Genomic DNA, 21,955 nt, shown 5'->3' with positions numbered 1-21,955 from the left:
ACCATTTGCTTATTAATTCCCCTATTATATTTTCTATTTTTAAAGACTTTAGCCAATACTATAATGAAGATTCTAATACATATTTATTTGTGCATGTAGACAAAATTTCTATAAAACAGATTCCTAGAAATGGCATACCTGGGCCAGAGGTATATGGATTTGAAATTTTAAGTAGTATCAAATTCCCTTTTACAAAGAGTTTACCCATTTATTAATTAACAGTGCTTATTTTCCTGCATCTTTGCTTATTTTAGGTATTATAAACCTTTTAAACTCTTATTAACCTGGTGGGAGAAATATAATATCAAGACACTTTTTCCCACTTGATTATCAGTAAAGTCAGACAACTTTTGATAGGCTTTTTTGTCCAGTTACATGTCTCCTGTCAGTTACCTTTTTATAACCTTTGATTTGTATATAGATTGAATATTGTTTTATGTTTTAATATTTTATACCAGTATTGTCTTAATTAATTTACAGTATATTTAATCATCATGTTTTAATTTTTATTTAATTAAATCAGTCTTTTCAATTTTGAATTCTGGAATTTCATAATTTAAAAAGGGCTTTACATTCTTAAGATTATAAATTTTTTTGTATTTTATTCTGATTTTTAAATTTGTTTTTCACTTTTAGCTCTTTAGCACATTTGTCATTATTTTTTGTATATAATGTGAAGTAAAGGTCTGGTTTTATTTTTTCAAGTAGATATTTATGCTAATACTATTTGTTAAATAAGTATGTTTTTTTCCTAACTGGTTATAAATGTCACCTTTATTGAGAAAACTAAATTCTTATTTATGTATGGGCCTGTTTCTGGATTTTTAAATTATTTTATTCATCTACATATTTCTACATCCATATCACACTAATGTAATTAATATAGTTTCAAAGTATTTTTATTTTTATTTTATTTTACTTTTTTCGAGATAGCATCTTGCTTTGTTGCCAAGGCTGGAGTGCAGTGGTGCAGTCATGGCTCACTGCAGCCTTGATTTCCTGGGTTCAGGTGATCCTCCCACCTCAGCTTCCCAAGTAGCTTGGACTAGGTGCATACCAGCATGCCCAGCTAATCTTCTGTATATTTTGGTAGAGATGGGTTTTTGCCATGTTGCCCAGGCTGGTCTCGAACTCTTGGGCTCAAGCAATCCTCCTGCCTTGGCCTCCTAAAGTGCTGGGATTATGGGCATGAGATACCACTGTTGCAGGAAGTCAGGGACCCTGAATGGAGGGACCAGCTGAAGCCATGGCAGAAGAACATAAATTGTGAAGATTTCATGGACATTTATCACTTCCCCAATCAATACTCTTGTGATTTCCTATGCCTGTCTTTACTTTAATCTCTTAATCCTGTCATCTTCATAAGCTGAGGATGTATGTCGCCTCAGGGCCCTGTGATGATTGAAATTGTTCGTATAGCATGTGTGTTTAAACAATATGAAATCTGGGCAACTTGATAAAAGAACAGGATAACAGCGATGCTCAGGGAACAAGGGAGATAACCATCAAGTCTGACTGCCTGAGAGCTGGGTGGAACAGAGCTATATTTCTCCTCTTACAAAAGCAGATAGGAGTAATATTGCTGAATTCTTTTTCTCAGCAAGGAACAGCCCTGAGAAAGAGAATGCGTTCCTAGGGGGAGGTCTCTAAAATGGCCGCTCTAGGAATGTCTGTCTTATACAGTTGTAGATAAGGGATGAAATAAGCCCCGGTCTCCTGTAGGGCTCCTGGGCCTATTAGGATGAGGAAATTCCCACCTAGTAAATTTTAGTCAGACTGGTTGTCTGCTGTCAAACCCTGTCTCCTGATAAGATGTTATCAATGACAATGCGTGCCCAAAACTTCATTAGCAATTTTAATTTTTCCCCAGTCCTGTGATCTCCTCTGCCCCCATTTGCCTTGTGATATTTTATTGCCTTGTGAACACGTGATCTCTGTGACCCACACCCTATTCGTACACTCCCTCCCCTTTGAAAATCACTAATCAAAACTTGCTGGTTTTGCGGCTTGGGGGGCATCATGGAACCTGCTGACATGTGATGTATTCCCCGGACACCCAGCTTTAAAATTTCTCTCCTTTATACTCTTTCCCTTCGTTTCTCAGACTGGCCGACACTTAGGGAAAATAGAAAAGAACCTACGTTGAAATATTGGGGGTGGTTCCCCGATACACCACAACTGGCCCCATTGTGGGTTTAATCTGTATTTCCCTGATGATTAGTGATGCTGAGCATTTTCTCATATGCCTTTTGGCCATTTGTATGTCTTCTTTTGAGAAATGTCTATTCAGATTCTTATGTCTTTTTTTTTTCCCTTTCAGTTCTGTTGAACTTGATGCCCATTTTAAAATCAGATTATTTGTTTTCTTGCTATTGAGTTATTTGAGTTCTTTATGTATTTTGGATATTAATCCTTTATCAAATGTTTGGTTTATTGAGTTTTGACAATTGGATTGACTCAATTTTACCACCCCTAAAATAAGATATAGAATATTAACATGAGCTTAGAAAATTCTTTCATACTCCAGGTTGAGGCTACAGTGAGCCATGATTGCGCCACTGCACTCCAGCCTGGGCTAGGGTACAGAGTCAGACCCTGTCTCAAATAAATAAATAAATAAAATAAAATAAAATAAAATAAAACAAATTCTCCCATACCCTTTTCCAATCAATTGCTCGTCTTTCCAGAGGCAACCACTTTTTGATTTCCATCCCCTTTAATTAATTTTCCCTGTCTTTGGATTTCATTTAAATGGAACCATACAGTATATATTTGTTATGTCTGTTTTTCTTTTTCATTCAGCATGATATCTGCAAGATTCATACATGTGTGTATCAGCAGTTGTTTCTTTTCATTTCTGAGTAATATTCCATTGTATAAATATACTGCAATTTGTTTATACATTTTCCCATTGATTGACATTTGAGATTGTTTCTAGTATTTGCCTATTATAAATAAAGTTTTTGTAAGTATTCTTTTTTTTTTTTGAGACAGAGTCTCACTCTGTTGACCAGGCTGGAGTGCAGTGGTGTGATCTTGGCTCACAGCAACCTCTGCCTCCCAGGTTTAAGCGATTCTCCTGCCTCAGCCTCCCAGGTAGCTGGGACTACAGGTGAGCACCACCATGCCTGGCTGGTTTTTGTATTTTTAGTAGAGACTGGTTTCACCATGTTGGCCAGGCTGATCTAAAACTTCTGACCTGAAGTGATTTGCCTGCCTCAGCCTCCCAAAGTGCTGGGATTACAGGCATGAGCCACTGTGCCTGGCCAGTTTTTATAAGTATTCTTCATAAGTTTTTCTTTTTTTGTGAATATATGTTCACTTCTCTTTGGTAAATACGTAGGGGTGGAATTACTGGTTCATATGTAAATATATGTTTACCTTTATACATAACTGCCAGAGAGTTTTCCAATGAGGTTGTACCATGTTATACGCCCACCAACAGTGTATGTGAGTTCTAGTTTATCTTCATCCTCATCAGTATTTGGTTTAGTCAGCCATCCAAATGGATTAAGCCACTTCAGTGTGAATGAAATACTGTCTTATTGTAGTTTTAATCAGCATTTCCCTGATGTCATTCAACAAATTTTTGTGAGTTTATTGACCATTCATGTCTCTTCTTTCATTAAGTGACTGTTTAAATCTTTTGCCCATTTCTAAAATTGGTTGGCTTTCTATTATTGAGTTTTAGGAGATATTTTTATGTTCTGAATACAAATATATTCTTTGTCATACATATACGGTGAATATATTTTTTTCCTATGTGTGACTTGCCTGTTTATATTGTAAATGATGTCTTTTAAAGAGTGAAAATGTAAAATTTTGATGAAATCCAGTCTATTAATATTTTATTAATGCATTTTCAGTCCTATTCAAGAAATGTTCGTGGACTCCTAAGGTCACAAAGATATTTTTCTATGTTTTCTTCTGGAAACTTTATAGTCCTGGTTTTTATGGTTAGGTTTATGATCCATCTTAAATTAATTTTTGTATATTGAGTGACATGAGATCAAGGTTCATTTTTTCCTGTATAAATATTCTACTGTTCCAGAAGCATTTGTTTAAAAAAAAAATGACCCATTGAAAAAAAACCCCAAATGACCCATTGAATTGACTTGGTGCCTCATTCAAAAATCAATTCAGCATATCTATTACTCAACTCTCTTTTCTGTTCTACTGATTTATTTATCTGTGCTTATGCCTATACCAAACTCTTAATTATTGTAGCTTTTTTTTTGAGATGGAATCTCACTGTATTGCCCAGGCTGGAGTGCAGTGGCGCTATCTGGGCTCACTGCAACCTCCACCTCTTGGGTTCAAGCGATTCTCCTGCCTCAGCCTCCAGAGTAGCTGGGATTACAGGTGCATGCCACCATATCCAGCTAATTTTTTTGTATTTTTAGTAGAGATGGGTTTTTACCATGTTGGCCTGACTGGTCTCAAACTCCTGACCCCAAGTGATCCGCCCACCTGGGCCTCCCAAAGTGCTGGGATTATAGGCATGAGCCACAGCACCCTGCCTATTGTAGCTTTTTAGTAAATCTTAAAATTAAGAAGTAATTTCTTAAAGTTGTTTCTTGTTCCTTTGCATTTCTATATAAATTTTAGACTCCTTTGCATTTCTGTATAAATTTCTATATACAATTTGAGTCTAAAATTTTAATAGGGATTGTATTGAATTTATATATCAATTTTAAAATAATGGACATCTTAACATTCCAGCTTTCAGAGAATTGTCCATAAACATTTATTTGTTCTTCATTAATTTCCTTTAGCAATGTTTTGCAGCTTTCAGTTAGAAATCAGAGAGAGCAGGAGAGATAGAGATGGAGGAGGGAGAGAGCAGAGAGAGAGAGAGCGAGGCACTCACTGTGTTGTCTAGGCTGACCTCAAACTCCTGTGCTCAAGTAGTCCTCCAGGAGGTTGGGATTTCAGGTATGCACCACTGTGCCTGGATAAAATGTTACATATATATATCTTTTGGTGTTTATATCAAGCAAATTTATTTACTCAAAATGTCTTTAATGTTTGAAAACACCCAACCTCCTACAACAACCGAAAACTCTGCTGAGTTGGAATCTCGCGCCGTGGTGGCTTGAGAGCCTGCGCAGTTGTGAATGGAGTAAGGATCCAAGGCCGGGTGGGGGCCACCACGCATCAGGGCCACTGAGGGAGGGAAGATGAGGGGTGGGAGGCTGAGAGCCTGGGAGGAAGCAGTGGCTGGTGGGAGACACGGACCCCAAACCCCCAACAGAGTGGACCCAGTGCAGTCTGGGCGAAGATGCCAGGCACCAGCTGCCCCCAGGTGACCTCCCTGTGGGGGTCTTGTACCTCCTGAGGCCGGATCTCCCATAAATACACAGGTGAATGGGAGGGACCGGGCCATGGGAAGCCTCATCCCAGGATGGGAGCACTTCAGTGGAGGCTGCCTGCCTTGAGGAGTCCAGAGGAGCAGCAGCCGGGAGAGAGCTGGGGGGCTGGGCTCCGGCAGGGCAGGGGCATCCGTCCTGCAGGTGACGGGGGTCACTGTCCATGTGTCTGCCTCTAGGGGCTGTCAGGGAGGTGGCTACTGCACCAGCCGGTAGGTGAGGTACCTGCCTGCCGTCTTGCTGGGCCGGATGATCTTCACTACCTGCCCATGCTTTATTCCAAAGTAGCGCGCCACGGCGTCCCCCGCCTGGATCCTGGGCAGCTGGTTCTCTCGGAGCTTATATCGGGCCAACAGCACTGTCACCTCCTCCTTGGTCATGACAACGTACTCAGGGACTAGCTTGTGCTCTGTGATGTTGATGAGCAACTTCTGCTGCAGAAACTGCTCCATGACGTACTTGGGAGCCATGTCGACCAGGCACTACTTGGTGGAGGGCGTCATGCCCTGCTGCACCATGATGAGGACCCGCGTGATGTTCTCCTGCTGCATGTGCTGGCGGTACACATTGAGGGTCTTGATGCCCACCTTGGGCTCCTCTGGAAAGAACACAAACATCTCGTCGGTGGGGTCATCACTGTGGGCCACCAGCGTGGTGAGGTCCGTGCACCATGGCTGCCCCTCAGTTGGCTTGTCCCCGAACTGGGCTTTGAACTCCTTCAGTGTCTGGTCAAGCTCGTCCTAGGTCACTAGGTAGCCACGGTCATGGCACAGCTGCATGAAGGTCTTGCGGATTTTCCAGAGCTGGTACCTCTCCTCCTCGTCGTCCATGGCCGCCCTAAAATCTTGCATATTTTTCACTGGATGCCTTTTTAGGGATTTGATATTTTTTAATGGTATTTTTAAAAAGCTTTATTTTCCAGTTGTTTGCTGGTGGCAAATAGGACAGCAATTAGACTTTTTATATGCTCCAAGAATTCTAATTTCACTTATTAATTCTAGTGTTTGTTTTGGGTAGGTTCAATAGGATTTTAATAATCATACTGTCTATAAATAACAATAGTTTTGCTTCTTCCTTTCCAATACTTATGCATTTTATCTTATGTTCTTGCTTTATTACTTTGGCTAGGACTTCCCTTTCTTATATTTTTTATAACTTTTTTTCTATTTTATGGTTTGAGATTAATAATAATAATAATATTCAAGATTCAATAATAAAATTCAAGACTGGTATGTCTTATATTATGTCTTCAAGTTAGATTATATTTTTTCTTTGCCTTTTCTTCTTCTTTTTGAGACTGAGTCTCGCTCTGTCACCCAGGCTGTAGTGCAGTGCACCATCTTGACTTGCTGCAACCTCCGCCTCCTGAGTTCAAGCATTTCCCCCTCCTCAGCCTCCTAAGTAGCTGGGGTTATAGGCATGTGCCACCATGCCTGGTCAATTTTTGTATTTTTAGTAGAGACGGGGTTTCACTATGTTGGCCAGGATGGTCTCAAACTCCTGACCTCAAGTGATGCATCCTGCCTTGGACTTCCAAAGTGCTGGGATTACAGGCATGAGCCACTGCGCCCAGCCAGATTATATTTTATATTGTGGCAAATATATACAACAAAATGTATTAGTTTAACCACTTTTAAGTGTATAGTTTTGTGGCATTAACTACATTCACATTACTGTGCAACTGTTACCACCATCCATCTCCAAAGCCTTTTCACCTTCCCCAGCTGAAACCTTGCACCTGATAAACACTAACTCCTCATTCCACCCCTCATCCAGCCCAAGGGAGCCACTATTGTACTTTCTGTTTAAACATAATGCCTTTAAGGTTCACCCATGTTGTAGCATGTCACAGAATTTTGTTCCAAAAGGCTGCATAATTCCATTAAATGTATATAGTACATTTTGTTTATCCATTCACTTATTGATGGACACTTGTGTTTCTGTCTTTTAGTTATTGTGAATAATGCTGCTATGAACATTGGTGAACAAATCTCTCTTTCCTTTGGGTATATACCCAAGAAATGGAATTGCTGGATTATATAATTTTATATTTGATTTTTGGGGAATTTCCATTCCACTTTCCACAGTGGCTGCACCATTTTACATTCCTACTAGCAACATACAGCAATTTCTCCACATCCTTGCCAACACTGGTTAATTTTTGTTTAGTTTTGTTTTTATACTAGCCATCCTAAGGGTATGAAGTGGTATCTCATTGTGGTTTGATTTGCATTTCTCCAATGTGTAGTGATGTTGAGCATCTCTTCATGTGCTTATTTGGTCATTTGTATATCCTTCAATAAATGTCTGTTCACGTCCTTGACCCATTTTTTAATCAGATTTTGTTGTTGTTGTTGTTGTTTTTCTTGAGTTGTAGGATTTTAAATGTATCCTGGATATTAATCCCTTATCAGGTGTGATTTTCTCCCATTCTGTGTGTTGCTTTTTCACTCTGTTGATAGTGTCCTTTGATGCACAAAGGTTTTTATTTATTTATTTATTTTTTGAGATTGAGTTTTTCACTCTTGTCTCCCAGGTTGGAATGCAATGGTGCAATCTTGGCTCACTGCAACCTCCGCCTCCCAGGTTAAGGCAATTCTCCTGCCTAGGCCTCCTGAGTAGCTGGGACCACAGGCATGCACCACCATATCTGGATAATTTTTGTATTTTTAGTGGCGACAGGGTTTTACCACGTTGCCCAGGCTGGTCTCAAACTCCTGGCCTCAAGTGATCTGTATGCCTCGGCCTCCCAAAGTGTTGGAATTATAGGCATAAGCCACCATGCCTGGCCCAAAGTTTTTAATTTTGATGAAGTCCAGTTATCTATTTTTCTTTTTTTTTTTTTTTTGGTCTTTACTGTTGGTGTCATGTCCAAGAAATCATTGCTAAATTTAATGTCATGAAGTTTTTTCCCCTGTTTTCTTCTAAGAGTTTTATAGCTTGGATTATACCCTTATCCATATGAAATGTGTGTTTGGTCTGTTCAGCACATTTTGCTTTGGGTTCTACTTTGCTTCCTTACCAGTGTGGAAAGTCCCAGTGGGCAAAGTATGGTATGGAATTGTGGCAGCTGAAAGAAGCAGGCGGCAGGCAGGTAGATGGGGGCAAACTCTGGCCAGAGTGGAGGTACTGAGAAAGTAAAGGGACAGAGGACAGGCTGAAGTCAGGAAGAATCATCAAGATTTCTTCGTGAAAGCAAACACTCCCTTTCTCTAAAGTTCCACATTTTAACTAATGGCTTGGGACTTCCTGGTGGATTATGCCATAGATTGTACTGTTTGGGGAGCAAGGGCTCTGTTGGCTAAGGCCACAACTTTGTCCTTTATGGCTCGAGTATCTCTTGAGCTTAACATGGAGTGGAGTCGCTGCACTGTCAGGGCACATAGAGCAGCTCCATGCATATTATGCCATGAGAACAAAAGGATGACATTATTGACAATAATGGGGAAATGGAAAAGCAGAATTAGTTTAAGGATGTTTAAGATATTTTAAATTTTTGATAAATATTCATGGCAAAATGTTCTTTTATGTAGGAAATTAAATAAGCCCAGAGGGGTACAATTTCCAAGTCTAAAATTTAATAAGAAAAAAAGTCCTGAGTATAAGCTGAGCATTCCAATCACTTTGCAAATTAATAAACACATTCATTCTTTCAATCATCAATTAGTATCAATTATATGTATATATTCTCTTAACAAATATTGATTACTTGTCTACTATAATCTGTTATGTCTACTACATGAAAATTTGCAAAATCATTCCCTTCCTTTCTCTGTTTCTGACTTCAGATCCCTACTCATGAGATAAGACTGACATTTGTATCCTAGAGTTAGGTAGCCTTTGGCAGGGCCCTTAAGACAATGATCTGGTATAGAATCTAAGACAGAGAGCCACTGAGACCAAGAAGGTAAAATACAGAACTGTTCAGGCCAATACAAGTCACTGGTCATTTTATTATAAACAAGTGGCATTTTAAAAAGATGAATTTAATTTTAAAGCAAAAGCTATATTCAGCATAACTAATCTTCCTCTCTTTTTCTGTAGATATCTTTAGGAGACAAGTATATATATTTTTAATTTTGTATAGGATTGTTCAGCTTATCAGAACTAAAATTTTGATGTGGCAAATCAAAGAGACAAACTTTTTTAATGTTATTATAAATATCTCTTTTTAAAAAGTCTATTTTTAAGAGTAATTTTAGGTTCCCAGCAAAATTGAAAATAGAAATACAGAGAGTTCCCATATACTTCACGCTCCAACATCCCCCACCAGAGTTACCTTTGTTACAACTTATGAACCTACATTGACACATTATCATCACCCAGCCGCCTTAGTTATAACCAGGGTTTCTCTTGGTATTGTATATCCTATGGGTTGGGCAAATGTATAATGACATGTATCCACTGTTACAGTGCCATGCGGAGTATTTCACTCCTCTAAAGATCCTCTATGCTCCACCTATTCATCTGTCTCTCTCCATTAACCTCTGGCAAGCACTGATCTTTTTACTGTCTCCATAGTTTTGCCTTTTCCAGAATGTCATATAGTTGGAATCATATAGTATATAGCTTTTTCAGACTGCCTTTTTTCTCTCAGTAACATGCATTTAAGTCTCTTCCATGTCTTTACATTATATGATAGCTCAATTCTTTTTAGTGCTGAATGGTATTTCATTGTATAGATGCACTATAGTTGATTTATCCAGTTGTCCGATGAAGGACATCTTGATTGCTTCCAAGTTTTGGCAATTATGAATAAAGCTGATATATTTCTTTTTCTTCTTCTTTTTCTTTTTCTTTTTTTTTTTTGAGATGGAGTCTCACTCTTTTGCCCAGGCTGAAGTGCAGTGGCACGATCTTGGTTCCCTGTAACCTCTGCCTCCTGGGTTCAAGTGATTCTCCTGCCTCAGCCTCCCACGTAGCTAGGATTACAGGCACGTGCCACCACACCAGCTAAGTTTTTATATTTTTGGTAGAGATGGGGTTTCACCGTGTTGGCCAGGCTGGTTTCAAACTCCTGATCTCAAGTGATCTGCCTGCCTTGGCTTCCCAAAGTGCTGGGATTACAGGCGTGAGCCGCTGTGCCCGGCTGATATATTTCTTTTAAAGTAATAAATGTTGGAGATTATATATATATATATGTATATATAAATCTGGATCCTTGGATGTGGTCTTCTTCTCTCTTCTATATATATAGTCATATCCTTAATGATTTCATCTAGTTTTCCAACTTACATATAGTGACTACTCTCAAATTTATATCTCATCCCAAACCCCTCTTTTCTGAACTCTGTACTCATATATCCAAAGGCCTACTTGATATATCTACTTGGATGTCCAATAGACATATTGAACTCAATAGATTAAAAGCTGAACTCCTGATCTTCCCATCCATCCCCTGCTTTCAATCTGCCGTACTGTTTCATACTGCCAAATCTGTTGCTAGAATCATCCCGGAAGTAGGGGCAGGGGAATTCCCACAAGGGAGTCTCTCAAACCGTCTGGAGATAGAGCTGGTTAGGTTTCTAAAGAAAGAAGCACTGAAGGCCAGGTGACCAGTTCAAAGCATTTGCTGGGGAAACTTATACAGAGTGCTGCAGCAATCCTTGGTGTAGAGAGCAAGGGGAAACAGGTGTTCTACATAGGTATGTCTTCTGTGAGGGGCTCAGAGCATGGACTTTATATGAGGGTTTAAGGAATTTGACTCAGTGTTTTGGGCAACAGCCTTTATCAGCACCTGGGAATGTTTAATGCCTTGGATTGGGCTCAAATCTGCTGGGAAAAACCTGCAGCTGGCTGGGTCAGAGAATGGTCAAGGCACTCTGTGATTTTCAGTCAGGACACAGAAAGAAAGCAAGGGTGGAGGAATGGAAGGAGGCAGAGAGTGGAACTATAACCTTTTCTGGATCATTGATGTTAACGCCATCTTTCTAATTGCTCAGGCCCCAAACACTGGAACCCTTGAATGTCTGTCTTGTCTTTTCTTTCTTTCTTTCTTTCTCTTTCTTTCTTTACTTCCTTCTTTCTTTTCTTTTCTTCTTTCTTTCTTTCTATCTTTCTTTCTTTCCTTCCTTCCTTCCTTCTTTCTCTCTCTCTCCTTCCTTCCTTCCTTTCTTTCTTTCTTTCTTTCTTTCTTTCTTTCTTTCCTTCCTTCCTTCCTTCCTTCTTTCTCTCTCTCTCCCCTTCCTTCCTTCCTTCCTTTCTTTCTTTCTTTCCTTCCTTCCTTCCTTCTTTCTCTCTCTCTTTCTTTCTCTCTCTCTCCTTCCTTCCTTCCTTCCTTCCTTTCTTTCTTTCTTTCTTTCTCTTTCTTTCTTTCCTTTCTTTCTTTCTCTTTCTTTCTTTCTTTCTTTCTTTCTTTCTTTCTTTCTTTCTTTCTTTCTTTCTTTCTTTCTTTCTTTCTTTCTTTTTCTTTCTTTTTCTTTCTTTCTTTCTTTCTTTCATCTCATCCATCAGAAAATCATGCAGCATCTTCGGTATGCTGTGTATCCGTAATCAGATTCCCTTCCTGCCCCTGCCAGAGCTACCGTCTGTTTTAAACCACCCTCATCTCTCACCTTTGGGAGGCTGTCATTGCCTCTTAAATTGTCCCCCTCTACCCCTATTGCTAGTCTCAATACTGCAGCTTGGAGTTTTCTTTTATTATCATTTTACTTTGAAATAAATACAAAGTTACAGAAAAAGTTGCAAGTTCAATACAAATAACTTATGTTTCTGGAACCGTTTGAGCATAAATTGCTGACCCGATTCTCATCACTCCTCTCCTCCTGAATACTTTAGTGTGTGTTTCCTACAAACAAGGACATTGTCCTGTGTAACCACCATACAACACTGAAATCAGGAAACTAACAACGATGCATCTCCATTACTTAATCCTCAAACCACGTTCAAGTTTCACCAATTTGGTCCCAATAATGCCTTTTATAACAACAGGATCAGTTCTACATCGTGGGTTGCACTTAGTTGTCATGTCTTTTTAGATTAATCTTTCCTTGACTCTTAAGACCTTGATACTTTTGAATATCACAGACCAGTTATTTTGTAAAATGTTTCCCAAGATGGGTCTGTCTCACGTTTCCTCATAAATCGATCCAGATTATGCTTCGGTGGCAGAAACATTATATAAGTTATCCATGTTTTTCTTGTTCTATCCTATAAGGTGGCACAAAACTTTAATTTGTTCTATTCCTGATGAGGTTCAATTTGATATCTTGGTTTCTGCCTATTTTCTCCACTATAAAGTTACTATTTTCTTCTTTGTAATTAATGAATATTTTGCATGAAATTACTTGGAAACTATGTAATTATTTCATTCCTCATCGTACTTTAATTTATCCTTGTGTTTATTTAAATTTATATGGACTCAAGTTTTATTTTATTCCACTTTTCATTTAATGTTATCTAATGTTATTCATTTTATTATTTTATTCCTACATTACTAATTGCTATCATTATTTTGATGTTTGAATGGATCCTAATTTGGCTAGAGGAAACCATTTAAAGCTGGCATCTGTGTCCTTTTGCCCTGTCCCCATCATTCTTTGAACTCTTTTTGGCTTCTGGCACAGTGAGATGTTCCAGGCCCATCCTATACTCCCTGTCTGAGCCTTGGAATCAGGCATTTCTCCAAGGCATGCTGGTTCTTTTTCATTGCAACCCCTCCCCTACACAGACATCATTTCTCTCAGGGTTCTGATTATCTTCACCAGGTTGTTACTGCCTAGGATGATGCCCTTTCCCTGCTTGGGCTCTGACATCCCGTGCCAGGCTGACCCCACAAGGATGCCTCCTCAAGCTGCTCAGGCAGAGTCCTTTGAACCAAAGTCAGATCATGTCACTTCTCTGGCTCAAAACCTCAGAATGGTTCCCATTAGTCCACACAGTATGCTGCAAGCATATTGTGACCGGATCATACCCTCTTTGCCTTTCCCGTCTCCTTTTCTACTCTCTCTCCTTGCCCACACCAGCTCCCCTCCTGCCAGAGGACTTTTGACCTTCCGCCTGTGAATGTTCTATCTCCAGAAAACGACTTAACCAGCTGCCCCATGCCCTTAAGGTCTTTGTTGAAATTTCACATTTTCAGTGAGGCCTACCCTGACCTTCCAATGTAATATTGCAAAATTCCCTTAACTTGGGTAAATATTTTTTTCTTTCTGCAAAATTGGCAATGGGAGGTGATGCCCACAGGACATGGGCCTAAAAGGAAGAGCAGAACCAAAAGAGATCTGAGCTGCTCTGTTCAAGAAAGAGAGGAGAGTTTAAAGTTTGCTTAGAGACCTCCCCAGGAAAGGGGTGAGGCCTCTGGGGGCAAGTAGCAGGGTAAGATATAAACAAGATTCCAGAGGTGATCTGGGAACATTTAAGAACAAAGGTGTCTGGTGCTCCAGTTGTTTGCTGGACGTTGCAGCAACGCAGCTGTCTTGTAGGGGTGCATTTAGTGTTCGACTTGCAGATTCAGAATTTGGTAGGAACAGCTCACTGAGGTGAAAGGAGCCAATGACAACATAGGCACCGCCTCCTGGGGAGGACACTGGCCATCTCACAGTATATGAAATGATGATGGGTCAGGCTGCTGAAACAAGCTGTTAAAGGGAAGATTGACTCCAGAAGGCTGGAGCCTTTAGGGACTCATAAGCATAGGTGATAACTATGCAGGCAAGAGTCCACCTGAAGTCCATCTATCTGATCTTGTCCAAATGAATGTCTATTACACGCTTGGAGAGAGTTCACATTCGAAGAATTCCACCTGAAACTGCCAGATGTGGGAATGAAGAGAGTCCTGGATTGTGATAGAGCCTTCTTCTCAAACTGGGAGGATATGCAGTGTGCTGAGCAGAGTAGAGAACCACAAGATCAAATGTGATATACTTTCATCTACCATGCATTTAAATATCATCATATATTAAAGCAGAGGTGCCATGGAATAGACTGCAACTTCAGAGGAATTTCGTATTTAGATTGTACCCCCTGAGCCCTCATCACTCTCCTCATCACTGGAGTTATTATAGAGTTTGAGAAGCACGAAGTAAGGTTAAAAGACTGAAGCAAGGGTCCTTTCCCCATCACTCTTGACCTTGGGCAAGTCACCAACTTATCAATTTTTAGGCTTATAAAATAAGGAGGTTGATGAGATGATTTTTAGTTAGGTTGATTTAGGAATGATCTCAGCCTTCCTTTCTCTTTCCATCTCTCTCAACATCTCTTTTTCTGTCTGTTCTATGCTCCTCCCCTTACCATTTGCCTTCATCTGCATTTTTATCTGCAAACTTTTCATTTTTCTTATAACTTTGGCCTTTACCTGGTCCACCATGATTGCCTCAACTTCCTCTACTTTATGACAGTTCTTAATTTTCAGTTTCTGCCTTTGCTGTCAATTGCTCCATCTGTCAGTTTCCATGAACTATCTTTTACTGGAGAGGAATCTGATTGGCTCAGCTTATCCTTTTGAAACAGTTCACCCAGTTCATAGCTTGCTGGCGAGCTAAAAGATGAGGCAATCCAAGCTCAGGTGCCCACCTTGATTCCATCAGTTACAGTCAGGGAGAGACAGGCACTATGTTAGATATCGTTGCTGCCATCCCTTAGCAGGGCTGGGGGGAGGTTGTATTTCCTTAGAAGGGAATGTAATTGGCATGAATAATATTTTGAAAAGTCAAGTTTAATCCCAAACCTCTGACACATCAATTCTATGATAAATTAAGATATTGCATTCACACCTGGGTTCACTACTATTATCATTTTGATACTTGGGCACTTAGGCCCTTATTTCCTGTATGTTAAGGTGATTTTTAATATTCATCTATGGAAAGAAATCCTAGACAATGAATACAACATTACCTTAAGGTTGTTGAATATTTTTGGCTCGGGAATGATACAAGTTAATTTCCTATCCATTGCTTTTCATTCAGTTCAACAAATATATAACGAATGCCAATTCTGGACCAGGCATTGCTTTAAGGGATGTGGATATAGTAGGGAACAAATCCTTGCCTACGTGGAGCTTACACTCTAGTAGAATCTAAACAAGTTCATGCTTGGTTGTTTCTCGTTTTTAAAAATATTTTAATCAGATAATTATATAATGAAAACTCATATATATCTTACCCTATTAGATTTCAAATTTTGCCACACTGGCTTCAAGTATTTATTTATTTATTTATTTATTTTTTAAAAGAAAAACATTGTATATAGTCTCAAAACTCTCCATGCATCTTCCAGTCCCATTCCTTTTTCATTTCTCTTTCTCAGAGTGCTATGGTCTGATTAGTGTTCCCCCTGGAAAATTCATAGGTGGAAGCCTAACCACCAGTGTGACTGTATTTGGAGATGAGGCCTCTAAGGAGGAAATTCAGGTTAAATGAGGTCATAAGAATGGGTTCCTAATCTGATAGGGCTGGTTGCCCTATAAGAAGAGGAAGAAACACCAGAGCTCTCTTTGCCATGTGAGAATACAGTGAGAAGGTGACCGTCTGCAAGCCAGGGAGAGAGCCCTCACCAGGAACTGTATCAGCAGAAACCTTGATCTTGAACTTTCCAGCCTCCAGAACTGTAAGGAAATAAATTTGTGCTGCTTAAACCACCCAGTCTGTAGTATTTTCTTACGGCAGCCTGAGCAAACTAAGGCACAGAGGTCAGCCCTATTCTGAATTGGGTGTTTATCAACTCCAAGCAGGATTTATACTTTACTATATTTATGTAGAGCTGTGAACAGGAATATGTAGGTGTTTTTTTTTTGTAGTTAAAAAAAACTTTTATAATTAGTATCATGTTCTACATACATTGCATATTCTAAAAAGGTGGTCTATTTTCATCTCAGCTCCTTTGAAAATTTCATAAAAATTATCAATTTTCCCACAGAAAAATGTACTATATTTTGTATACAACTTCAGGCAGTTCATAAACCATGGAGCTCTATCTGAGCCCCAGATGAAGAACATTTGCCCTGGTTATAATTTTTTATTTTTTAGAATATTCATCCCACCATATTGCAAGGTGCCTAGTCATCTAGAACTAAGTCAATTATGTCTATTATTTCATGCTTACTGAGACTGAGGAATGGACTCACATTTTAGAAAGGTTATTTATTTATTTATTTGAGGCAGAGTCTCACTATGTCACCCAGGCTGGAATGCTGTGGCGTGATCTCAGCTCACTGCAACCTCCGCCTCCCGGGTTCAAGCAATTCTCCTGCCTCAAGTAGCTGGGACTATAGGTGCCCGCCATCACACCCAACTCATTTTTGTATTTTTAGTAGAGATGTGGTTTCACCATGTTGGCCAGGCTGGTCTTGAACTCCTGACCTCAGGTGATCTGCCTGCCTTGGCCTCCCAAAGTGCTGAGATTACAGGTGTGAGCCACCATGCCTGGCCAAGAAAGGTTACTTAGTAATAAAGATTGAGAATAAAAATGATTTTCTTTTGAGTTACCAGAAAATTAAATTATCCACACACCCAATTTTTAAACTTTACTGAATAATCGAGGTCTAGCAACAGAGTCACATAGTAGGAGTATTGGCTTGATGAGAAGTATACGTGAGTTAATAGAAAATACACTTTATTTGACATGGTAGGAAGTATTTTAGGTATTACAAATAAACAGAACAAAAAAAGTCATGTTCCTGTAATGCAGTGCCTTGATTGTCACAATTTAATATCAAGTACCATCTTGTTTCCCTGTAAAATGTGAGGACACTTATGTACCTCCCTGAGAAATTGGAAAGCAAGGGATTAAAAAAAAAAACCCGGTGTGAAGTTTCTTGGATAGGATGCCCAGCATAAGGATATAATTGTTTTTTGGCATGCGGGTTGGTGCCTCTGCACTGCACTTTCCTTCCCTCGGATGGTGACAGAATACTGTGAAAGACATTCAAGGCCAAGTGAACACTTACAAATGAATTACCACCTGCCATGAACACAGAAAGAAATATTGATGGTAAATAGAGCTATTTGAGAACTCAAGTAGGGGAAAAGAGTGTGGAACCAATTGAGATCTGATGAGCCTCGCCAAGCTGTAGAAAGACAAGATTAAACTGTCCTGCAAAAAAAACAAAACAAAACAAAACAAAAAACCAGCAACAACAACAACAAAACCACAGGTCTGGAATGAAGTGGGATATTATCTGAGAGATTTACATCCTTTTTTTCTGTTGAAATCTAGCATTGCCTAACTTTATTAAGAAGCACAGGAAGCTATGGAAACACATTCTGAGATTAACTGTGGAGCAAATCTCGAAAGAAAATGAAAAATGTTTAACTATCATAAAGTTGAGGAATAGAAGTTAATATATATAAAGTAAAAGAAGACAGAATGAGAAGAGCAAGAACAAAGATAATTTTTAGGTTTTTGTAATACAAAGGAAGCGAAATGACAGAGAAGGAGAGGGAGAGAAGACTGAGTTGTTAATACTTGCAGGGCGATGGGCATTTCTAATATTATTCTAATAGGTGACTGCTAGGTTGTGTGCATGTGTGCGCACACACACACACAGACTGAGCTTCCCTAATCTAAAAATCTGAAATTCACAATGCTCCAAAATCTAAAACCTTTTGAACACTGGCATGAGATAGTAACATCTTTGCTTTCTGATGTTTCAATGTACACGAACTTTGTTTCATGCACAAAGTTATTTAAAATCTTGTATAAAACTACCTTCGGTCTATGTGTATAAGGTATATATGAAACATGAGTGAATTTTGTGATTTGGGTTCCATTCCCAGGATTTCTCATTATATATATGCAAATATTCCAAAATCTAAAAAAATCCAAAATGTGAAACACTACTGAAATGTATTTTGGATAAGGGATACTCAACCTCTGTACATATATATTTTCCTCCTCTGATAGGATTTAGGAGAAGAGGTAATATTGATAGGATTTAGGAGGAGGGAGGGAGTGAAAAGAGGAAAACTACATCTTGACTGATTCCTCATAAGGCTGGTCTTCTCCTGAGACTGTTATGCTAGTCAGGGTTCTCCAGAGAATAGAACCAATAGGATGTGTACATACAGAGAAAGAGATTTATTTTAAGGAATTGGCTAATGTGGTTATGGAGGCTGGCAAGTTCAAAATCTTTGGAGCTGATGTCCCAGTTGGAGTCTGAAGGCTGGTAGGTGGCAGGAAGATGTTCCAGTTTGAAGGCCATCAGGCAGGAAAATGCTTTTAGGAAGAGGGTCAGTTGTTTGTTCTACTCAGACCTTCAACTGATTGCATAAACCCCACCCACATTATGTAGGGCAATCTGCTTTACCCAGTCCACCGACTTCAATGTTAATCTCATCCAAAACCTCCCTCTCAGAAATACCCAGAATCATGTTTGACCAAATCTCTAAGCCCCCTGTGGCCCAGGGAAGTGTGTCAGCATAAAATTAACTGTCACACTATGGTAGGTTGAAAAATGGCTTCCCAAGGAGATCCACCTCCTTATCTCTGGAACCTCTTACCTAACAGAGGGTGGGGGGTGGGGGGGAAGGCCTTTTGCAGATGTGATTAAGCTAAATATTTTGAGATGAGAAGATGATCCTAAATTATCCCAGATTTTCCCTAAATGCAATCACAGGTGTTTTATAAGAGAGAGGCAGAAGGAGATTTGACACACCCAGAAGAGGCAATGTGACCACAGAGACAGAGACTGGATGGGCACAACCACAAGTCAAGGAATGCCAGCAAGCACCAGATGCTGGAAGAGTCTCTGCTAGAACTTGGAGGAAGCATGGCCCTGCTGACACCTTGATTTCAATCCACTGAAACTGATTTCAGGCTTCCTGCTTCCAGAACTGTGAGAAGAGAAATTTTCTGTTGTTTTAGGCCTCCAAGTTTGTGTTAATTTGTTCCAGTGGCCATGGGAAACTAATACAGAGACCAAACAGAAAATCAGCCCAGATAATCACACAGCGAGGGTATCAAAGATTATACACAAGATAATTTTTGAATGAGGGTTTTGAGAGTCAGAATCCTGGTGGGCTCCCCTTCTATTAGCCTGTTTGACATCTGAGTAGTGTAACCATGTAGGTTTCCTGCATGGAATAAGAAGTATATGAGAGGCCAGGTGCGGTGGCTTACACCTGTAATCCCAGCACTTTGGGCGGCTGAGGTAGGTGGATCACCTGAGGTCAGGAGTTCGAGACCAGCCTGGCCAATATGGTGAAACCCCGTCTCTACTAAAAATACAAAAAATTAGCCAGGCGTGGTGGTATGCACCTGTAATCCCAGCTACTCAGGAGGCTGAGGCAGGAGAATCCTTTGAACCCGAGAGGCAGAGGTTGCAGTGAGCCAAGATCATGCCATTTTACTCCAGCTTGGGCAACAAGATGAAAACTCCATCTCAAAAAAAAAAAAAAAAGAGAAAAGAATTTAGAATTTGTCCCACCTTTTCAGTAGAATTGTATTTCAGAACAGTCAGGTAACCCAACTGATGAGGGAAAGCTCTTTTTTTTTTTTTAATACAGGCAGAAATAATTACAGGGTTAGCGTATCACTAATTTTTAACCCCTAATTAAAAAAATGGAGGCACGGATCAAGCAAGAATCATCAGTGGTCACAAAACCCATTAGATCAGTGGTTGTGAAGGTTGGCTGCTCACTGCAATTACTGAGAAGCTTTGCAAACTATTGACACCTATATCCTACCACCACAGAGTCTGATGAAATTGGTCTGAAATGGTTTCTGGGCATCAAGATATTCAGGAGCTCTTAGGTGATTTCTGATGAGCGGCCGGGTTACAAACCACTGCATGAGGTGAAAGGAATTGGTTATTTCCATGCTGCCACAATATCACTCCATAACCTCCTTTCTGAGCCTTGATTTTCCTCATCTATAAAATGAGAACAATAATACCTATTTTAGAGTGAAATTGTTGTAAGGATGAAATAAGCTAATGAATACAAAGTGCTTAGGGAAAAGACCTGGCACACAGGAGGTGCTTCTGCTTTAGGCTCCAACCATCTCCCTGTCAAACTGCTGTTAACAGTAACCTTCTCCTGCCAATGGGATAGTCTGCCTCGTGCCCTCAGTATGCACACAGAAATACTGGCATATACGTTGTTATTTGATTTCTTCTCTCTGAGGCTTCTCCAAAGTCTAAAACCCAAATTACCTAGATGAGATGAGAGCAGTGTCTATGCATGAGATGTATCCTGTGATTTCTACCTCATCCCTAAATTCTGCCCTCCTGCCAAGCTTGCACACTCCCATTCAGACTGTATTTTCCCCCCATCCCTGTAGGGACTCGTTCCACATCAGCTTGTTTCATTAAACAATCATTTATTGAGCACTCATTAGCATTATTTTACACACTGGAGAAACAGTGCAATAGACACAATACTTGTACTCATGGATTTTATCCTCAGGGAAGTGACAGAGAGCAAACTCAAAAACGAGTAAATATCTAGAGTAATTTTAGGTAAGTCTTTTTTTTTTTTTTGAGATAGAGTCTTGCTCTGTCACCGAGGGTGGAGTGCAGTGGTGTGATCCTGGCTCACTGCAACCTCTGCCTCCAGGGTTCAAGCGATTCTCCTGGCTCAGCCTCCTAAGTAGCTGGGATTACAGGTGCACACCACCACACCTGGCTAATTTTTGTATTTCACCATGTTGGCCAGGCTGGTCTTGAACTCCTGACCTCAGGTGATCCACCTGCCTTGGCCTCCCAAAGTGCTGGAATTACATGCATAAGCCACCATGCTGGCCAATTTTACATAAATCTTGGGAGGAAAATAAAACACAGCTATTGGATAGAGAGTGATTTTTTTTTTTTTTTTTGTAGAGGAGATATTCCAACTGAAGAGAATAAAGAAATGGGAGTCATATGCTTTTCAGGCGGAGGCAACAGCTGGTGCAGAGGCCAGGGCTAGAATGAACTTGGGATGTTTGAAGGAGTGAAAGAAGGCCTGTGTGACTGGAGCTGCGTGGGGAGAGATGAGGTCCGAGAAGGAAGCAGGAGTTAGATCATGCAGGGCCATGGTAAGGAGTTGGATTTTATCCTATTGGAATGAAAAGCCGCTGAAGAACTTTCACCCAGAGAGCAAATGCCCTGATTTTCACTTTAGAAAGATGATTCTGACTACTGTGTGGGTAACGGGCCGTAGCGGAACAACAGTGGAGTTGGGCCGACTAGTAGGAGGTCATCATAGTAGTTTACGAGAGATAATGGTCATTTGGGTTAGAGTTATAGCAATGGAGATAGTAGGGACTGGCAGGATGTGTGCAATATGTTAGAGTTGAACAGCAGAACTTCCTAACTAAATGTGGGTGTAAGGGAACAAGAAGAATCAAGAATGGTCTGGGCACAGTGGCTCAGGCCTGTAATCCCAGCACTTTGGGGGGCCAAGGTGGGAGGACCACTTGGGGTCAGGACTTTGAGAGCAGGCTGGCCAATATGGCGAAAACTTGTCTCTACTAAAAATACAAAAATTAGCCAGGTGTGGTGGCGCATGCCTGTAATCCCAGCTACGGGAGGCTGAGGCAGGAGAATCACTTGAACAGGGGAGGTGGAAGTTGCAGTGAGCTGAGATGGCGCCGCTGCACTCCAGCCTGGGTGACAGAGACTCCGTCTCAAAAAAAAAAAAAAAAAAAAAGGAATCAAGAGTGACCCCTAG

General features: G+C 40.1%; 1 long non-coding RNA gene and 1 pseudogene across 1 annotated transcript in view; one reads left to right on the top strand and one right to left on the bottom strand.

The window, feature by feature from the left end:
* Positions 1–21,955, top strand: part of LOC129048764 (uncharacterized) — an 89,248-nt gene that overhangs the window by 34,987 nt on the left and 32,306 nt on the right. The gene's annotated exons all lie outside the window — the stretch shown is intronic.
* Positions 5,567–6,199, bottom strand: LOC100453000 (DNA-directed RNA polymerases I, II, and III subunit RPABC1-like; annotated as a pseudogene).

Source organism: Pongo abelii, chromosome 9 (assembly GCF_028885655.2).
Source record: "Pongo abelii isolate AG06213 chromosome 9, NHGRI_mPonAbe1-v2.0_pri, whole genome shotgun sequence".
In the NCBI taxonomy this organism is placed as follows: Eukaryota; Metazoa; Chordata; class Mammalia; order Primates; family Hominidae; genus Pongo; species Pongo abelii.
Note: the sequence above shows the minus strand (reverse complement) of the source record. Positions and strands in the feature narration are given on the sequence as shown.